The sequence below is a fragment of the Schistosoma mansoni genome (genome assembly GCF_000237925.1).
Source record: "Schistosoma mansoni, WGS project CABG00000000 data, supercontig 0169, strain Puerto Rico, whole genome shotgun sequence".
NCBI classification, from domain to species: Eukaryota; Metazoa; Platyhelminthes; class Trematoda; order Strigeidida; family Schistosomatidae; genus Schistosoma; species Schistosoma mansoni.
Window position 1 is genome coordinate 564,350 of NW_017386056.1, and position 7,263 is coordinate 571,612.

Below are 7,263 nucleotides of genomic sequence, written 5' to 3' on the forward strand. Positions count from 1 at the left end.
TGTCTAAGCTCCGACTTTGGGACCTCCTTACTAATTCTATCAGATCGGCCTGGAGATTGAGACTATTAACTTCACTCGTTAGTGTACCCCAGATTTTGACGTCGTCTACAAACATTAATACCTGTGTCTTAAGGAATAGTGGTGGTATTTCGACGTAGAGAAGAAAAGGCAGGGAATCTAAAGGTTCGTTGGGTTACATCACTTTTGACCGGCTTTCATTCGGATAGTGTCTCATTTACCGAAACCCTCTAACTTTGGCCACAGAAGAAGTTTCTTACCTATTCTTGCACAGCACCAATGATTCCGAAGCTCAAGAGCTTCTGCATGAGGCTAAAAACAGAAACCTCACCAGATCCCTTGCTAAAATTTGTGGATATAACATCAAGAGACAGAGCATTGTATTGGGCTTCTCTTCAGTCCTTTCTCGAAACTGGTAAGTTGGTTAGGCATGAATATTCATTCCGAATCCTGTTTTGCCCGCGAGTTAACAGATTGTTTGATTCCACGAGGCTTTGAATATGAGTCAGAATGATTTTTTTAAGTAACTTATGTACTATGCTGTTTAAAATGACAGGTTTATAGTTAGATGCGGCCTATATTTTCCCACTTTTAAATATAGGGATAACTATAGCACCTTTCCAACTCCTAGAGAGTTAAGTTTGGGAAGGGGTCATGCTGAACAACACCCTGAGTGGTTCTGAAATGACGTACACGGAAGATGACAACAATCGTTGATGTAACCCATCAGGATCCGGTGTCTTACTAGGTCTGAAGTTGATGATCGATTGCATGACAGCTTGCTCAGTCATATGAGCAAGTCCTACAGTCGGTATCCAAGTGGTGTGGTTATTACAAGTATTGTTAACAATAACCGTAGAGTAGACTCCACTGAAAAGTTTGATAAAGTCTCAGCTTTGACCAAACCTGACTCGGCTAGTAAATACCAATCTTCTTGCAACAACAAAAGAAGAATACTATCACTACGTCTTGTTCTTGGTTTGATGTACGAAAACAATCGTGTTGAAAAAGCAAAGTTATCTGGTGCCATTTTTCTTCCGTAAGTTGTGAGGCATCTAGCTATGGTCTTTTAACATATATTCCAGGTGTTTCGGTGGTCGTACTTAAACGGTTCGTGACATGTTGACAGGAGCATACTGTACAGTCCGAAACCTTAAGTACTACATCAGCACTGCATGATGGTGAGGGAAGTCATCACATCTGAGATGGGCTTATACAAATCAGTTCATTTTTTAAAGGTCATGATTGGGATTTGTGGAGATTTTAGTCATATTATAAGGTAGCCCAACAACTAGCTTTATTATGGATTTCCCGGAGTTCTCACGAGAACTACATGACAAGTGGAGTGCAATCCGCATCTTGTACAAAATGTTACCCACCTCAGATAGTGAATAAAGTGTTGCACAAGATCACGAATAGATTGAAGTTAGATATTAACTCCGTTGGATGCAGGCTCAGTGGTCTAGAAGTAAAGCGTCTATGCGCTAGACTGGATGTATTGAGTTCGAGTCACACATAAGGGATCGTGGATGCGCACTGCTGAGTCCCATCCTAGTACGATATGGCTATTCAGTGCTTTCAGGTTTTTCAGTGGTGGACTAGCTTAGATGGACTCATGAATCCAATTATTAAAATCGACTTTTTCACACTAGCTCCTTGTTATATCAGTATTCTTTGGACTCTGGAATACACTAATATTTGTCAGTCCGGTTGGTTTACACTGGTTTCATTATCGAATATCTTTGTAATGGGAATGTGTAAACCGGTTGATTTCTTCACGCTTGCTTTTTGTTGTTTCTTTACGGTTCTAAGTATTAGGTTATGTCCAGTTAATGGCATTCTAGACACGACTGGACTAGTACCAGTCAATCTGAGGGGCATTTTCGGATTTGTATATGTAGCGGTTTGAGTGAACGCGTTTGCTTCGGGACGCTAGGGTGTGTGAATACCTGCAGCTTGGTTTTAATGTGAAAACAAAGTGATAGTTCGAGTGCTAAGAGAAGACGGATAGTTCAAGAATAAATAATGGATAATTTATGTAGCCGGTAATGTTTAATAAAACGGAATTGAAAAAATAAGGGGAAAAATGAAGATGGTAGTATTTGAGATAAAGAATGACTACTGATGTGCGGTAATGATTGGCGTGGTAATTAGTGGGATATGCAGCAGACAGCTGGTCTCTAGTAAGACGGTAATTCTTAAAGCTATCAGCTGATAAGGCTTTGGCCACGTTAGCCAACAGAGCATTCCCAATGGAGACAACTCTTAATCAGAAAAATGAGAGCGTACCTGAATGTTAGCCATCTGATCTGCAATATTCTCAGGGTTACCTCAAGGAGCATGGTTATAATGCTCTAGTAATAATCTCTTATTGTGGTGGCTTGGTCTACTTAGTTTTAAGCATACCATCATCAGACCACCTTTTATTCTCCTATAGCTTAGCGAGAATTAGTGTTGAAATCTGTTCACGTAAGAACAATGTTCTAGCCCTGTCACTCAATTGACCGAATCTATTATTGCTCTAAAAGATTTATATCTCTGTTGAAGACTCAGGGTGCAAAAATACCGTGAACTTAAAGGTGATGCAATGTGTACGTTTCAAACAGTGTCAGAAACAATTCCAAGTTGATTTCGGCAATTTTTCACAGTGGAAGGTGGTCAAGTCATCCAGTGAAGTGCTGTTAGTCAGTCAGTGATGATTCTATACTTTGATTTTAGTGAAGCCTTCAATGGTATCTCACAAACAACCTTCTTCTAAAACTTTCATCATACAGGATCCCCACTTATCCTGATTCAAAACTTTTTAACAGAATGTGACCAAACCGTTCACTTTGGATCTTGGTACCCTAAGCTTATGAATACAACCAGTGGGGTTATGAAAGGATGTGTTGTTGGCCTATTACTTCCTATTTGCCATTAGTGACATGTGCTCACTCTCGACAAGGTAAACCTTTCCCTTTTTGCCGATGACTTTAGAGTGGTTTACTGTGACATTTGCAGTGACTGATGATTCCTTTGTGTTTTACTGGCCTCTAATAACGAATTGCTAATGTATTACATTCAGTTGTACTCATCCAGTCCCTCCTGGCCTGAAGTGCACCATCTCGGAATTCTTAGTCAGCAAATCGATTCGATTACTTTTAACTAACATATTTACTTACTCCCGTCTCCGACCACAGGAGGTTATATTTTAGAGGTAATCCAAGAAGACAAGTTATATTATTGAACTATGTAATGGAGTGTTACCGAATTCTGATAAAAGTGGAATTATTTACATTCGCTGCAATCCTGGTCTACATCCGGTTCTAAATAAATACGTACTGAAACCCTTCGACACTGTTCGTGACTTGGGTTTAAAGCATGGCAGAAGTTTGAACTTTTCCAAGCACACTGCATCCCAAATATCCAAAGCAAGAAAACTCACTGGATTACTGATAATAAATTTCAATGAAATCGAAACGGGATTATTATATGAAGAGTGCACCACACTTTTTTTAAATGTCATATTTTTATTTACAGTAATTTCAGGCCAGATAATTTCGTTAAAATCGAAGGTGTTCAAAAATTTTCTAAAGCTGTTTTGGGGTATCCCGAAAACAGGGATTGCCACCGAGGATGTTAGCAACTTAAGTTAGAACCTTATAAGATCAGGCGCAATAAGTCAAACCTTGTATTTATCTACAGGTTTATAAATGCCGTTTCTTACTCATCAGCAGCCACCACGTCGTACTCTGTCGTACCATCTCACAACCTTCACAATAAAGATAATGTTTCGTTGATTCTGAGGAAGTACACAAACTTAAGTCAAATTTCTTCGTTATTTACTTTTAAATAATGTGAAACAGACTCCCAGAAAGCCTCCGTTTCAGTAAAACTAAAACATGGTTCGAGAGTCTCCTTGATGACTTTATGTCACTACCAAATATCAATGAGATTATCAATGATTGATCCAAACAAGGTCCGGCATCTATTTCACTAACTGTAAAACAAAGTAGAACTCTTGAAATCTTTTTTATACTAATATACCAAGTTCGCACATATTCATATTTGTCATTATTATTATGAGTGATCCCTTGACAAGGTAGACATCCTTTTCTTTTTCCCTCTTACTTTATCTTCTACATAAATTTCATTCCTGCATGTAACGACCAAAATCTCAGTATTTGAAGTGAACGCAAAATTAACAATCTAAGGTTTATTCGATTAGGCCAGACTGCGTTCATCTGCACAGCCACATAGCACCTCTGAGTGACTAGTATTAAATTAGATCAAAACACAAACTATGTCCAATTCAAATGGTTCTAATTTGAGAAAGAGAACAAATTATACCAAAAATACAAGATAACTCAAACGGAACAGCCTGTGCTATACAGTCAAGGCTTTCTCTACCACAAATTAACGGGACGAAAAACAGAAGAGATAACTAACACACAAGAGTTCAATATCTGGAAATCAATAAGAATATTCTCAACAAGGTAGGACAAGATATCTATCTGTAGGAATTTCAGCATTCCCTCCAAGCAAACAGTCAAGCGTTAACAGTCACTCGTTGAACTACTCTGTAACCTTGGGTTTGGTCAAACACGACCTTATTGCCAATGGTCCGGCGGCATGCAACAGTAGGTGAACTAATAAAAGAGAAATCCTTAGCCACGATCAAATAATAAAAGCCTCGAGATGGAAGACTGAAGAACACAATATGTGATTTAAAAGAGTCGTATATGGAGGAGGAACATTCCAGACGAATGCGACCTTTTATTACAATATTGAAACGCACCTGAGTTTTCATTCCTTGAAGTGCGAATTTCAAAAGGTTGTCCGGTAAAGTTGACGTAAGGTATATTTGTGTTGGGATGACTTGGCATAATTAATGACGTTAGGTGCTATGATCAGTTCACCTCTCACCCTTCAAAAGTTCAGCAAAGATAATCGGAAGTTTCAAACCCTATCTTCGTAAGATTTGTTTCCTAGCTGCATCGCCAACTAAGTTCTCTGTCCCTGTACTCAGTCCAAGAGATTTGCCTCTTTTGAAGACAGTTGTCACAACAATGTTGGAGTCTCGAGGTCTGCCTCCGTAAGCGGGTCTGAAGGTCGTATATTTGATTCTTGAATTTCGGTTTGTGGATGCACTATACTAGGAATTCTCATACTAGGGTGATACGACTGTTCATTGACTGCACGTTTTCCATGGTAATGTAGCTATTATAAGTTCGTGATTTAGCTAAGAGAAAACGTTGTGAACTTCGAGGTGAGATATGGGGTCACAAGTGATTTTTAAGTGACTGTACTAAGCTATTTTCTTATCAGGTGAACAACGGTATTTACCTTGCTACACTCCTAATCTTGAGTCCATGTTCTCACTGGTTAGTCTCAAATCGTATCCTGAGGAGACAACTCGAAGAGGATCATTATAAAGAGTGTAAGAATACAGGGAGGTTAAAATGTCGTTAAGCAGAAGAAAGATCATCCAGAAGACAGGTCAGCGAACGTCGGACAGTTTATCAACCTTTGCCAAGATGACGGACAGACAATATGGGTCAATCAGTTGCATGTCATGAACTGGCCAATGCTATAATGGTCGAAGTCTCTTTCTTATGCCCATTCACCGACACATATCTGCAATCACGTCATGATTGTTTTATGCGATCATCAAGATGGCCAAAGTATCTGGATATGACAATAAGGTAAATAATTTCACATATTAACCACGAGGCGCGGTTAAAACGTAGACTAGGAGGTCATACAATGTTCGTCCGATTCGAGTAGATATAGACCATGGACACAGATCACCTGAGCTGACAATCTACAAGTTCACTGAGTTTCATGAGGCAGGAGGTTTATAACATGACATTGTGACAGTATACCACGTGCTATACTGTGATAGCGTGGTTCTTCGGAAACTCACTTGAACCGCATTTGTCTCTACTAAACCTTCATGCCCTGAAGTCGTCGGCGTACCGGAGATTTGGTGGGCTTATTTTGCCTAGAATCTGAATAACAATAAAAATTAGAAAGAAAACTGGATCTAAAGTTACGTTTTAAATAATGGCTGATCCTAAGACCGTCCACATTGTAAGCATTTTTTACTTCGGCGATGAACACTGGATTTTCTAGGTAACACCCCAGTCAGTATAAATATGGGTTGCTGAGACCAGTTTAAGCAATTTTTTCTGTGAAGAGTATAAAGTGTGATCGATAAACGAACCCATCAACGACAAAGTGAAACGCTCACCACCACATTAACTTTCTTTGGCCTTATATGTCTATGTCTTGTTTATCCACCAATCACAATTTTATGTTCATTGCAAAACAATATTCGCCTTGTTCACCCATTTTTCCTATCCTCTAGTTACTGTTAAGTATGTTATTTATGTTTCTCCTTTCCCTATGTAATAGACTGTACTGTCTATTTGTATAATAACGTTGTTATTTTCGTTTTAGAAACAGATAAAGTTTATTAAGTCAAATAGCCTGCCTGTTCTGACTTCGGCCAAACCAAAACTCTGTGCTCAACAGTCTATAGAATAGCTTAGAGTTGCACCTGTAGGAAATTTCTTCCCACAGTACGACCATATCAAACGATATTATTGTAGTAAAACTGTCTGAGTTAATGATTCAAACGCCTTTTTGTGAACTTCACTCCTTTATGTCAGCAACCACGTTAATATGTAGGCGGACGAAAGGTATGAAACTCACTCTGAATATGGTTCGATAGGATGTATGTTGTAGAATCGTGGTGTAGTCCAATATAAGTACGTTTATTTGTGCTGATAAAGTGATAGATTAAATCCCTAAACTGCAGGTTTGTCATAATGTGACTACCTAAACTTTCTCAACCTATCTATGGAATATAAGGCCTATCCATCTGTATGGAAAACATCTCTTATCATCCCTAGACTCAAAACCGGATCACGTAGTGATATTGTTAACTATAGGCCAATTAATTTGACATCCGTGCTATCAAGAACCATGGAAAAAATCATCTACAAACAGCCGTTATCATTTTTGCCTTCGGCCAATCTGATTAGCCCATTCCAACACGTGTTATGACTAAACGCTCATGCTTCACATCACACCTGGAATTTTTCGATCAAATTACCCAGAGAAGAGATGTTGGTCAGTCAGTGATAATTCCGTACTTCGGCTTTAGTAAGGCTTTCGACAGCGTCTCACACAAACGTCTTCTTCTAAAACTCTCTTCATTTGGAATACAGAATCCCCTTTTATCTTGGCTCAAATCTCTTT